Consider the following 13715-nt stretch of genomic DNA (forward strand, 5'->3'; position numbering starts at 1 on the left):
CACTGCAAACAAGTGTGGTTTATACACAGTGACACAGAACATCAACAGCTGTGTCCCCAGCCCTTGGTGACAGATCCTGTGACCGGTCCAGGGAGGCCTCAGATGCTTCCCAGCACATCACCATGCCTCACTGCAGCGTGTTACAGACACCGCCTGCTCAGGCCACAGGAGCCTCGGTAACAGCCAGCAGGACCCGCCAACACCTGTCCCCCGGTGCAGGAGGGAGGAAGCAGGGCCGGTAACCGTGGGGAGGGAGGCGAACCAGGCGGTCTCCCAGCCCGAGGCTGGGAACTGAGAGGCCGCTTAAGAGCCCGGGGGACGCACGAGGACAGCGTGCTAACGTCCTCTTAACCCCTCCCCTGGCGCACCTGGGCAGTGCTGCTCTCTATTTGACACCTCTATGCCCCCAGTCGAAGCGCGCACCCAGGAGGTCCAGCAGCTGATCCCGCTGTGTTGTGATGTAACGTAGGGGCGGCGCTTTCTTCCCTGTAAACCACCAAGGTGCGCTCCAGGTGTCTTCTCCCCGCCCCAGATGGCGTGGGGATGAGAATGCTTCTGCACATGTGCAGGTGGCAGCGGTGTTGGAAAGATAGGGTATGTTTGCGCATGCGTGAATGAACTTGCCCATATGCACGCGCATGTGCGATCGGGGTGTAGTATGGGCGATCGAGCCGAAATACAGCTCTACATGCGCATATGACAATATCCACTTCGGCGCATGCACAGGGGCCAGTATCCGCTTTGGCGCATGTGCAAGGACCAGTAGTGAAGCTACACATTTGCAGTACACAGCGACAGGCGCTACTAAGCATGCGCGGCCAACACTACAGTGTGACATCACTTCCGTTCCCAATTAAGGAGATTCAGTCCTATGAAATTGAAGTAGGTGCCAGCAAAGAAGTTTCACTTCAAAATAAGAACATGGCTATGTACCCTTAACTATTTACAGGGCTATATGCATTGTAAGACCCCTCTCTTTCTCTCCTCCTGGGATCTGAGGGTGGAGTTCTTCTCCCCTCCTATTTATGATCTCTCTCCAACTCCCTGTCTCTAGACAGAAAAGGTGCGGAGCTTAGCCTCTGCTGAGTCACCCTAGACCAGGTGACCCATCCAGCATATTCCAAGCGCAGGGTGTGGCCAGGCCTCTGCCTGGTCACTTTGCAACATACAAGGTGGTCAATATCTTAACTGCTTCAAACCGTTTAACCCCTCACACCATATGGTAATCCCAAAGGGGGGTTACACATTTTTTCTCTGGCAGGAAGCGAAAGAGGGGCAAGTATCCAGTACCAAACAAACGTAAAATGTAATTTACAAAAATGGTAGCACAATTCATTTGTCCAGGAACAATATTCTAGGAAATTGGGACTTTTGAGTTGAAGTTATTTGTGTCACCGCTGCCAGACAAGCCAGGGAGTTTCTACATAGTTACATATTAGCTGAGATTGAAAAACTACATATATCCATCGAGTTCAACCTATGTTTAGATCAGGGGTACGCAAACTTTTCACCTAGCTCACCCCTGCTTGCTCTCCTTGGCGCCTCGCGCCCCACCCCCCTGCTCGGCCCGGCATCAAATGACACGGAGTCATGTGACATCATGTTGCCATGGTAATGTGACGTCATGTGACCCTGTGGCGTCATTTGACGCCAGGTTACCATGACGACGCTTTGCTGGAAAGGAAGGCAAGTGTGTTATAGAGGCCTCTGGCATTTAATTTAAATGCCTGGGGGGAGAGCGCGGGACCTCTATAACTGCTGCGCCCCCCCAGGAAATCTGGTTTAGATGACAGATACTTATTTTATATTTGTAATTACAGTATTGTAGAGCCAGTTCTGTAATTGAAGCAGTGATACAGCTCAGATCAGGTTTTTGAAACTTTATTTAGAAACCATCAAGACTCATATTTACTAAGTGATGCTACACTACAAGAAACATTCTCTGATGGAAGACACCTTACAGCTTGACCAAGTAAATGGGCTGTGAGGTGTCTCGTGGCGCCAGAACGTGTTTCAAATAAAAACAAGCTCTATGCACTATCCACTCTGAGCCCTCACATATACAGACCACTGAAACTGAGATATATCTCAGTAGTAACATCATGCCGTGATCGTACCATGTAATCAGAAATAATGTTTCCATTTCAGGTGTATCGTATAAGGACTGGATCTAAAAATATTATTATTATCCAGTAGGGATACAATGCAATTTATAGATGTAGCAAAAGAGACGGTCTCCGGCACCGGGCAAGCTGCAGTGACACTACCGCGGCTGCCCCGGTGCCGGGGGGGCTAACGCTGCTGGAAGTCCGATCAAGAAGCATGGACCCCCGCAGCTTGACCGCAGCAGACACTGTCTCAAGCGCCGTGTCTTTTTGCTTATCCAGCCGCGACTCTACAATTCGTAAGTCTTGCTACATCTGTATTTCTTTATTTCAAGTATATTCCTGGTTACATGACACAATAATGTTTCAGAAAAATGTTGAAACAAACTGATTTCAGGTTAACTGGGTCAATTTAACTAGGCTGCAATAGATCGGTGCGATTTCTACATTCATTCCTATTATGTGGTCTCCTAAATATTTACTTTAACGTAATTATCATTACCACTTACAGCATTTTACAGTGCTTTAGCAGTACCACAGATAAATACAGTATATAGCTTCCAAACGTAACATTAAATATTATTTGCTTTTGTCTGAACGTTTCTAGGTTCTGCATTCATTCACTCTCCTGAATACACTTTTCAGAGCCAGCTCAACCCTGACAGTATCAGACATACACATATCAAAATAGATGTAATCAGAGTATTAAACAGACAATAGGGCAGGAGACGTGACAAGCGATAGGCCTAGGAAATAATAATCCCCTTCATTTCATTACCATAATAATGTAGGAGCCAAAAGCTAGCATAAGGAGCAAACAGGTAATGATTGTGATGCATGGCTGCTAAAGTATCTGTCGATCTCATTATCTGTTATTTCACCCATGTATTGTTCTGTGACTGAAACCGTTATATTGCACCACTAGTGTAGGCCAAGCAGCATATCTGGTTTGGGGCCACCTTTCTGGAAATAAGCATGCTACATTTTGCACTGGTATTGACTATCTTTATTACAATGTTTCTCAGTAATTTCTTGCATGGCACCCCCCCCCCCAAAGTGCACTCAATGCCCCTCGAGTTTTTACACCATGCTTCTAGTCATAGAGAAAGGTTAACAATGTGTAGAATTGGGTTTTACTTTAGTCATGTTTACTTTTTTGGCAACCTTCTGCTTCTTCTTATCTAGAATCTTTTTAAGACCTTGATCATGACTTTGTTTCAAATTGATTATTATCTTTGTAATCTTTCCTGAACTGGGGGTTACCCCAGTGCTCATCGGGGACCTGCCGGATAAGGAGCGGCACAGCCACGGGGTGGACTTGGGGTCCATTAGATAAACTGGAAAAATTATATGACTGCCAGGGTCAGAACTCCCTACGGCGGCCAGTAAAAAAGCGATAGCACAGTCATATTTATAGTCAGCCACCATGTCTGTAGTTTTTCTTGTGGGTGTGTCGACTGGCACAAAAAAAAATTACAAATATCTACAGAACCAGGGGCTCCACCAATGAGCTCAGGGGGCCACTTGGTTCAAGCAATAGTGTAAACATATATATTGAAAATAAAAACAAGCACCCAGAATTGTTGCTTTACTGAGGCCCAAGTTAAAACCACTGCTATATATTATTCCCTCCAAAATTCTCTCTTTAGAAATAATCTAAATCATTCATCCCTTGAGATATCAATTTGTGTTTGTTCTCTTTATTTGATCAGAGCTTAATCGCGGTTTTCCCAGCTACAGTGTTCACCTGTTTGCAGCAAATTAAACTTTTTATTATAAAACACAGGTGCCTGCAGAGTCATCAATAGAACGCCATGATCATTTCTTGTGGCTTTCTATTGTGGGCCATATTGTTTTCACTCGCAAATATTTTGGTTCACAATATTTAGGGGGCTATTTACTGTACTAAAGTCTGCTGCCTGCAACCAATTCAAAAAAACACCCCATATTTATCACAGAAAGGAATCTCCCCTTTAAAGCATCTGGAGCAATTAGCCCCCAGTGTCACTGGGTGATTTTGTTCATTACTGTTTAAGAGGTTATTTACTCAACAACCAGATCCTCTATTGACTTAACGAGGTGTTAACTAAAATTAACACCTCTTTAAGTGTTGGCATATATCTTCAAAGCTCACTAATTCCTTGTCTAGTGCAATGTTTCCCAATTAAATTTAGTCGTGGAACCCTTTTATATTTTGTAAAACAGAATGGAACCCCTTAAATATTTTTAGCGTAGCACATGAAAAAATGTTTTAAAAAAAAGCAAGAAATGCACCGCATGCGAAAAATGTTCTTGGTTCAAGATAATTTTTAAAAGACCCCACCGCCCCAATACATTTTTAAAAGACCCCCACCGCCCCAATATATTTTTAAAAGACCCCCACTGCCCCAGTGCATTTTAAAAAGACCCCCACTGCCCCAGTTCATTTTTAAAAGACCCCCACTGCCCCAGTGCATTTTATAAAGACCCCCCACTGCCCCAGTGCATTTTTAAAAGACCCCCACTGCCCCAGTGCATTTTTAAAAGACCCCCCCACTGCCCCAATGCATTTTTAAAAGACCCCCACTGCCCCAGTGCATTTTTAAAAGACCCCCAGTGCATTTTTAAAAGACCCCCATTGCCTCAGTGCATTTTAAAAAGACCCCCACTGCCCCAGTGCATTTTTAAAAGACCCCCACTCCCCCAATTCAATTTTAAAAGACCCCCACTGCCCCAGTGCATTTTTAAAAGACCCCCAGTGCATTTTAAAAAGACTCCCACTGCCCCAGTGCATTTTTAAAAGACCCCCACTCCCCCAATTCATTTTTAAAAGACCCCCACTCCCCCAATTCAATTTTTAAAAGACCCCCACTCCCCCAATTCAATTTTAAAAGACCCCCACTGCCCCAGTGCATTTTTAAAAGACCCCCACTGCCTCAATGCATTTAAAAAAGACCCCCAGTCCCCCAATTAATTTTTAAAGACCCCCCACTGCCCCAGTGCATTTTTAAAAAAAAAACCACTGCCCCAGTGCATTTTAAAAAGACACCCACTGCCCCAGTGCATTTTAAAAGACACCCACTGTCCCCAATACATTTTTAAAAGACCCCCACTGCCCCAGTGCATTTTAAAAAGACACCCACTTCCCCAGTGCATTTTTAAAAGACCCCCACTGGCCCAGTGCATTTTAAAATGAACCCCACTGCCCCAGTGCATTTTAAAAAGACACCCACTGCCCCAGTGCATTTTTAAAAGACCCCCACTCCCCCAATTCATTTTTAAAAGACCCCCACTCCCCCAATTCATTTTTAAAAGACACCAACTCCCCCAATTCATTTTAAAAAGACTTCCACTGCCCCAGTGCATTTTTAAAAGACCCCCACTGCCCCAATTCATTTTTAAAAGACATCTGTCACGATGACATCAACTTTTATCAACACATTTATATTTCTGGGTACTTGATTGAACAGAACAAGTTGCAAAATAAATTGTGATTTATTTCCTTAATAGACAAACACACGACATCTGCAGAATACACTTAAAACCACACTCACTGGGATCAGGAAACGAAATTAATTGTCCTTGGAACGAAAGAAATGGTCCTTTGTTTGCCAGTGCAAGAAATGCAGCCTTGGTTTTAAAAGTCCTGTGGTTATGTGGTTGCTAAGCCCTTCACTCCTGGACTGGTTGCTGCTGTACTGGAACAAAGTCTTGCATCTTTACATCATGGATTAAAATTCAGGAATCACACTGGGAAATACCTGGGAAGCCACAGTTATAGACTGGCCAAAGCTATCTTTAACATGTGGATCCAATCCCCTCGTGGGAACAAAAAAAAACACGAATAGCCAAGTGACCCACAGTTCATAAGACCGGTCAAAAGGGCTGTCCGGTGGGCAGGGCGCATGGGTCAGGTTGACGCCCATGCCACTTAGCATACCTGGGCTACACCCATTTCTTGGGGCCACTGTGTCTGGTCTCTGACTTAGAGGTGTCACTAGCCTGACATCTGCTGTGCATCAGTATGCCAGTATTGTATACATTATGGGCCTGTGGGTATTGTCATAATTGACACTCTTTTAGACAGGGGGACTCTAAATCTGTGGGAGCCTTTTGAGGCTCCATCATAAAAATTATTACAACCCTTTCAGGCTTGGTCATAAAAATACCGAAGCTCATTCACCCATATCACAGCTGGATGTCCAAGTAATTCCTGCTTAGACTTACAAAAAAAATACCTCCTGCCTTACATTTAAGATCTTCTATCATGTGTTGGTTAGAGGTTATGGCAAGCAATGCATCTTGTCTTTTACCCTCGCAGACAGGGAATGGCCTGCACATGGGGAATAAAAATGGCGGGGACAGGGCAACAACAGTAATGCATGGCAAATCAGGTATTAACCCTTTCCTCCCCGTCACAACCCCCACTGCCCCAGTGCATTTTTAAAAGACCCCCACTGCCCCAATGCATTTTTGAAAGACCCCCACTGCTCCAGTGCATTTTTGAAAGACCCCCACTGCCCCAGTGCATTTTTAAAAGATCCCCACTGCCCCAGTGCATTTTTAAAAGACCCTTCGCTGCCCCAGTGCATTTTTAAAAGACCCCCACTGCCCCAGTGCATTTTTAAAAGACCCCCACTGCCCCAGTGCATTTTTAAAACACCCCCACTGCCCCAATGCATTTTTAAAAGATCCCCACTCCCCCAATTCATTTTAAAAAGACCCCACTGCCCCAGTGCATTTTTAAAAGACCCCCACTGCCCCAGTGCATTTTTAAAAGACCCCCCCACTGCCCCAATGCATTTTTAAAAGACCCCCATTGCCTCAGTGCATTTCAAAAAGACCCCCACTGCCCCAGTGCATTTTTAAAAGACCCCCACTCCCCCAATTCATTTTTAAAAGACCCCCACTCCCCCAATTCATTTTTAAAAGACCCCCCACTGCCCCAGTGCATTTTTAAAAGACCCCCACTGCCCCAGTGCATTTTAAAAAGACCCCCACTGCCCCAGTGCATTTTAAAAGACCCCCAGTCCCCCAATGCATTTCAAAAAGACCCCCAGTCCCCCAATTCATTTTTAAAAGACCCCCACTGCCCCAGTGCATTTTTAAAGACCCCCACTGCCCCAGTGCATTTTAAAAAGACACCCACTGCCCCAGTGCATTTTAAAAGACACCCACTGCCCTAATACATTTTTAAAAGACCCCCACTGCCCCAGTGCATTTTTAAAAGACCCCCACTGCCCCAGTGCATTTTAAAATGAACCCCACTGCCCCAGTGCATTTTAAAAAGACACCCACTGCCCCAGTGCATTTTTAAAAGACCCCCACTCCCCCAATTCATTTTTAAAAGACATCTGTCACGATGACATCAACTTTTATCAACACATTTATATTTCTGGGTACTTGATTGAACAGAACAAGTTGCAAAATAAATTGTGATTTATTTCCTTAATAGACAAACACACGACATCTGCAGAATACACTTAAAACCACACTCACTGGGATCAGGAAACGAAATAAATTGTCCTTGGAACGAAAGAAATTGTCCTTTGCTTGCCAGTGCAAGAAATGCAGCCTTGGTTTTAAAAGTCCTGTGGTTATGTGGTTGTTAACCCCTTCACTCCTGGACTGGTTGCTGCTGTACTGGAACAAAGTCTTGCATCTTTACATCATGGATTAAAATTCAGGAATCACACTGGGAAATACCTGGGAAGCCACAGTTATAGACTGGCCAAAGCTATCTTTAACATGTGGATCCAATCCCCTCGTGGGAACAAAAAAAAACACGAATAGCCAAGTGACCCACAGTTCATAAGACCGGTCAAAAGGGCTGTCTGGTGAGCAGGGCGCATGGGTCAGGTTGACGCCCATGCCACTTAGCATACCTGGGCTACACCCATTTCTTGGGGCCACTGTGTCTAGTCTCTGACTTAGAGGTTTCACTAGCCTGACATCAGCTGTGCATCAGTATGCCAGTATTGTATACATTATGGGCCTCTGGGTATTGTCATAATTAACACTCTTTTAGACAGGGGGACTCTAAATCTGTGGGAGCCTTTTGAGGCTCCATCATAAAAATAATTACAACCCTTTCAGGCTTGGTCATAAAAATACCGAAGCTCATTCACCCATATCACAGCTGGATGTCCAAGTAATTCCTGCTTAGACTTACAAAAAAATACCTCCTGCCTTACATTTAAGATCTTCTATCATGTGTTGGTTAGAGGTTATGGCAAGCAATGCATCTTGTCTTTTACACTCGCAGACAGGGAATGGCCTGCACATGGGGAATAAAAATGGCGGGGACAGGGCAACAACAGTAATGCATGGCAAATCGGGCATTAACCCTTTCCTCCCCGTCACAACCCCCACTGCCCCAGTGCATTTTAAAAAGACCCTCAGTGCCCCAGTGCATTTTTAAAAGACCCCCACTGCCCCAGGGCATTTTTAAAAGACCCCCACTGCCCCAGTGCATTTTTAAAATATCCCCACTGCCCCAGTGCATTTTTAAAAGACCCCCATTGCCTCAGTGCATTTTAAAAAGACCCCCACTGCCCCAGTGCATTTTTAAAAGACCCCCACTCCCCCAATTCAATTTTAAAAGACCCCCACTGCCCCAGTGCATTTTTAAAAGACCCCCAGTGCATTTTAAAAAGACTCCCACTGCCCCAGTGCATTTTTAAAAGACCCCCACTCCCCCAATTCATTTTTAAAAGACCCCCACTCCCCCAATTCAATTTTTAAAAGACCCCCACTCCCCCAATTCAATTTTAAAAGACCCCCACTGCCCCAGTGCATTTTTAAAAGACCCCCACTGCCTCAATGCATTTCAAAAAGACCCCCAGTCCCCCAATTAATTTTTAAAGACCCCCACTGCCCCAGTGCATTTTTAAAAAAAAAACCACTGCCCCAGTGCATTTTAAAAAGACACCCACTGCCCCAGTGCATTTTAAAAGACACCCACTGTCCCCAATACATTTTTAAAAGACCCCCACTGCCCCAGTGCATTTTAAAAAGACACCCACTTCCCCAGTGCATTTTTAAAAGACCCCCACTGGCCCAGTGCATTTTAAAATGAACCCCACTGCCCCAGTGCATTTTAAAAAGACACCCACTGCCCCAGTGCATTTTTAAAAGACCCCCACTCCCCCAATTCATTTTTAAAAGACCCCCACTCCCCCAATTCATTTTTAAAAGACACCAACTCCCCCAATTCATTTTAAAAAGACTTCCACTGCCCCAGTGCATTTTTAAAAGACCCCCACTGCCCCAATTCATTTTTAAAAGACATCTGTCACGATGACATCAACTTTTATCAACACATTTATATTTCTGGGTACTTGATTGAACAGAACAAGTTGCAAAATAAATTGTGATTTATTTCCTTAATAGACAAACACACGACATCTGCAGAATACACTTAAAACCACACTCACTGGGATCAGGAAACGAAATTAATTGTCCTTGTAACGAAAGAAATGGTCCTTTGTTTGCCAGTGCAAGAAATGCAGCCTTGGTTTTAAAAGTCCTGTGGTTATGTGGTTGCTAAGCCCTTCACTCCTGGACTGGTTGCTGCTGTACTGGAACAAAGTCTTGCATCTTTACATCATGGATTAAAATTCAGGAATCACACTGGGAAATACCTGGGAAGCCACAGTTATAGACTGGCCAAAGCTATCTTTAACATGTGGATCCAATCCCCTCGTGGGAACAAAAAAAAACACGAATAGCCAAGTGACCCACAGTTCATAAGACCGGTCAAAAGGGCTGTCCGGTGGGCAGGGCGCATGGGTCAGGTTGACGCCCATGCCACTTAGCATACCTGGGCTACACCCATTTCTTGGGGCCACTGTGTCTGGTCTCTGACTTAGAGGTGTCACTAGCCTGACATCTGCTGTGCATCAGTATGCCAGTATTGTATACATTATGGGCCTGTGGGTATTGTCATAATTGACACTCTTTTAGACAGGGGGACTCTAAATCTGTGGGAGCCTTTTGAGGCTCCATCATAAAAATTATTACAACCCTTTCAGGCTTGGTCATAAAAATACCGAAGCTCATTCACCCATATCACAGCTGGATGTCCAAGTAATTCCTGCTTAGACTTACAAAAAAAATACCTCCTGCCTTACATTTAAGATCTTCTATCATGTGTTGGTTAGAGGTTATGGCAAGCAATGCATCTTGTCTTTTACCCTCGCAGACAGGGAATGGCCTGCACATGGGGAATAAAAATGGCGGGGACAGGGCAACAACAGTAATGCATGGCAAATCAGGTATTAACCCTTTCCTCCCCGTCACAACCCCCACTGCCCCAGTGCATTTTTAAAAGACCCCCACTGCCCCAATGCATTTTTGAAAGACCCCCACTGCTCCAGTGCATTTTTGAAAGACCCCCACTGCCCCAGTGCATTTTTAAAAGATCCCCACTGCCCCAGTGCATTTTTAAAAGACCCTTCGCTGCCCCAGTGCATTTTTAAAAGACCCCCACTGCCCCAGTGCATTTTTAAAAGACCCCCACTGCCCCAGTGCATTTTTAAAACACCCCCACTGCCCCAATGCATTTTTAAAAGATCCCCACTCCCCCAATTCATTTTAAAAAGACCCCACTGCCCCAGTGCATTTTTAAAAGACCCCCACTGCCCCAGTGCATTTTTAAAAGACCCCCCCACTGCCCCAATGCATTTTTAAAAGACCCCCATTGCCTCAGTGCATTTCAAAAAGACCCCCACTGCCCCAGTGCATTTTTAAAAGACCCCCACTCCCCCAATTCATTTTTAAAAGACCCCCACTCCCCCAATTCATTTTTAAAAGACCCCCCACTGCCCCAGTGCATTTTTAAAAGACCCCCACTGCCCCAGTGCATTTTAAAAAGACCCCCACTGCCCCAGTGCATTTTAAAAGACCCCCAGTCCCCCAATGCATTTCAAAAAGACCCCCAGTCCCCCAATTCATTTTTAAAAGACCCCCACTGCCCCAGTGCATTTTTAAAGACCCCCACTGCCCCAGTGCATTTTAAAAAGACACCCACTGCCCCAGTGCATTTTAAAAGACACCCACTGCCCTAATACATTTTTAAAAGACCCCCACTGCCCCAGTGCATTTTTAAAAGACCCCCACTGCCCCAGTGCATTTTAAAATGAACCCCACTGCCCCAGTGCATTTTAAAAAGACACCCACTGCCCCAGTGCATTTTTAAAAGACCCCCACTCCCCCAATTCATTTTTAAAAGACATCTGTCACGATGACATCAACTTTTATCAACACATTTATATTTCTGGGTACTTGATTGAACAGAACAAGTTGCAAAATAAATTGTGATTTATTTCCTTAATAGACAAACACACGACATCTGCAGAATACACTTAAAACCACACTCACTGGGATCAGGAAACGAAATAAATTGTCCTTGGAACGAAAGAAATTGTCCTTTGCTTGCCAGTGCAAGAAATACAGCCTTGGTTTTAAAAGTCCTGTGGTTATGTGGTTGTTAACCCCTTCACTCCTGGACTGGTTGCTGCTGTACTGGAACAAAGTCTTGCATCTTTACATCATGGATTAAAATTCAGGAATCACACTGGGAAATACCTGGGAAGCCACAGTTATAGACTGGCCAAAGCTATCTTTAACATGTGGATCCAATCCCCTCGTGGGAACAAAAAAAAACACGAATAGCCAAGTGACCCACAGTTCATAAGACCGGTCAAAAGGGCTGTCTGGTGAGCAGGGCGCATGGGTCAGGTTGACGCCCATGCCACTTAGCATACCTGGGCTACACCCATTTCTTGGGGCCACTGTGTCTAGTCTCTGACTTAGAGGTTTCACTAGCCTGACATCAGCTGTGCATCAGTATGCCAGTATTGTATACATTATGGGCCTCTGGGTATTGTCATAATTAACACTCTTTTAGACAGGGGGACTCTAAATCTGTGGGAGCCTTTTGAGGCTCCATCATAAAAATAATTACAACCCTTTCAGGCTTGGTCATAAAAATACCGAAGCTCATTCACCCATATCACAGCTGGATGTCCAAGTAATTCCTGCTTAGACTTACAAAAAAATACCTCCTGCCTTACATTTAAGATCTTCTATCATGTGTTGGTTAGAGGTTATGGCAAGCAATGCATCTTGTCTTTTACACTCGCAGACAGGGAATGGCCTGCACATGGGGAATAAAAATGGCGGGGACAGGGCAACAACAGTAATGCATGGCAAATCGGGCATTAACCCTTTCCTCCCCGTCACAACCCCCACTGCCCCAGTGCATTTTAAAAAGACCCTCAGTGCCCCAGTGCATTTTTAAAAGACCCCCACTGCCCCAGGGCATTTTTAAAAGACCCCCACTGCCCCAGTGCATTTTTAAAATATCCCCACTGCCCCAGTGCATTTTTAAAAGACCCTCCGCTGCCCCAGTGCATTTTTAAAAGACCCCCACTGCCCCTGTGCATTTTTAAAAGACCCCCACTGCCCCAGTGCATTTTTAAAAGACCCCCACTGCCCCAGTGCATTTTTAAAACACCCCCACTGCCCCAATGCATTTTTAAAAGATCCCCACTCCCCCAATTCGTTTTAAAAAGACCCCACTGCCCCAGTGCATTTTTAAAAGACCCCCACTGCCCCAGTGCATTTTTAAAAGACCCCCACAGCCCCAATTCATTTTAAAAAGACCCTCACTGCGCTAGGGCATTTTTAAAAGACCCTCTGCTGCCCCAGTGCATTTTAAAAAGACCCCCACTGCCCCTGTGCATTTTTAAAAGACCCCCAGTGCATTTTTAAAAGACCCCCACTGCCCCAATGCATTTTTAAAAGACCCCCCACTGCCCCAGTGCATTTTTAAAAGACCACCACTCCCCCAATTCATTTTTAAAAGACCCCCACTCCCCCAATTCATTTTTAAAAGACCCCCACTCCCCCAATTCATTTTTAAAAGACCCCAACTCCCCCAATTCATTTTAAAAAGACTCCCACTGCCCCAGTGCATTTTTAAAAGACCCCCACTGCCCCAGTGCATTTTAAAAAGACCCCCACTGCCCCACTGCATTTTTAAGAGACCCCCAGTCCCCCAATTCATTTTAAAAAGACCCCAACTGCCCGGGGGCGGGGGGTTGGGTCGAGGGAAGCAGCAGTGCTGGCGGCGCGGGGGGGGGGAGGGCGAGGCAAGGGATGTGTCTGTAGTCACAGCAGTGCTTTCACTGTACATAGGGTTGCCACATTTAAGTTTTTATAATACGGACACCGAAATTCAGTATGAAAGTGTGACGTCATAATGAGTGATAGATGATTTGCAAATGCTTCAAGTTGTATGGTATCTCCTGCTTGACAGGTAAATTCTTTTATCGTCTCTGCTCTTGGCCGGGCCCCTGGAAAAGACGTGCATTGAACTATCAAGTAGCCTATAGGGGAGGCGGAGGGGGGGTGGCGTATAATGTTATTATGAGATTACCAGACAGTGTCCTAACCCTATTATTTTAATAATTTAGTAAGGCGACATCTATCGGAAAAGGTAACTATTACACTCAAGTAGAAATCAATTACATTTTTGTGACTGATTTCATTACAGTAATTTTAATTTCAGGCTTTTAACATCAAGGTACTACAATGCGGGACAATTATGGGTCCCTGCTGACCTTT

At 45.0% G+C, this 13715-nt stretch overlaps 1 protein-coding gene across 1 annotated transcript in view; it reads left to right on the forward strand.

The window, feature by feature from the left end:
• PPM1E (protein phosphatase, Mg2+/Mn2+ dependent 1E) overlaps nt 1-13715 on the forward strand; it is a 388527-nt gene that overhangs the window by 303005 nt on the left and 71807 nt on the right. The gene's annotated exons all lie outside the window — the stretch shown is intronic.

This window comes from Ascaphus truei, chromosome 3 (assembly GCF_040206685.1).
Source record: "Ascaphus truei isolate aAscTru1 chromosome 3, aAscTru1.hap1, whole genome shotgun sequence".
NCBI classification, from domain to species: domain Eukaryota; kingdom Metazoa; phylum Chordata; class Amphibia; order Anura; family Ascaphidae; genus Ascaphus; species Ascaphus truei.